Here is a 798-nt window from a genome sequence, read left to right on the forward strand (position 1 = left end):
TGTTCGTGCATTGGTTTGTTATGCCAGTCCTCTGTTCTGTTTGTCATTGTCCTGTCTGTATATTTCTGGGTCTTCGTCTACTTTTATTAGTCCTTCTTCCATGCACTCTTTAGCCACTCGTCTTCACTGGTTTTCAGATATTGCCCCAGTGCTCTGTTCTCGATGTTGACGCAGTCCTCTATACTTAGTAGTCCTCTCCCTCCTTCCTTTCGTGTTATGTATAGTCTGTCCGTATTTGCTCTTGGGTCTAGTGCTTTGTGTATTGTCATATGTTTTCCTGGTTTTCTGATCTATGCTGCGGAGTTCTGCCTTTGTCCAGTCCACTATTCTGCGCTGTATTTGATTACTGGCACTGCCCATGTGTTTATGGCTTTTATCATATTTCCGGCGTTGAGTTTTGACTTGAGTGTCAACATATATTCTTTCCTGATCATTTCCTTCATCTCTTGATGTTTTATATCCCCTCCTTCCATTATTCCCAGGTATTTGTATCCAGTCTCATCTATGTTTGATGTTGCTCCCATCTGGTAGCTTTGATCCTTCAGTGCTCGTTACTTTTGCCTTTTGTTTGTTGACTAAGGCGCATTTTTCTATTTCCAAACTCCATCCTGATGTCCCCAGATACAATCCTTACCAGTCTGGATTAGGGTATCTATTTCCTTGATGCTCTTACATACAGCTCGATGTCGTCCATGAACATCAGATAGTTGATTCTGTTGCCTCTTTTCTTGAGTTGGTACCCGGCATCCATCTTCTGTAGTACTTTTGTCATGGGAATCATGGCTACTACGAAGAGTA

The sequence above is a fragment of the Macrobrachium nipponense genome, chromosome 43, assembly GCF_015104395.2.
Source record: "Macrobrachium nipponense isolate FS-2020 chromosome 43, ASM1510439v2, whole genome shotgun sequence".
Lineage (NCBI taxonomy): Eukaryota > Metazoa > Arthropoda > Malacostraca > Decapoda > Palaemonidae > Macrobrachium > Macrobrachium nipponense.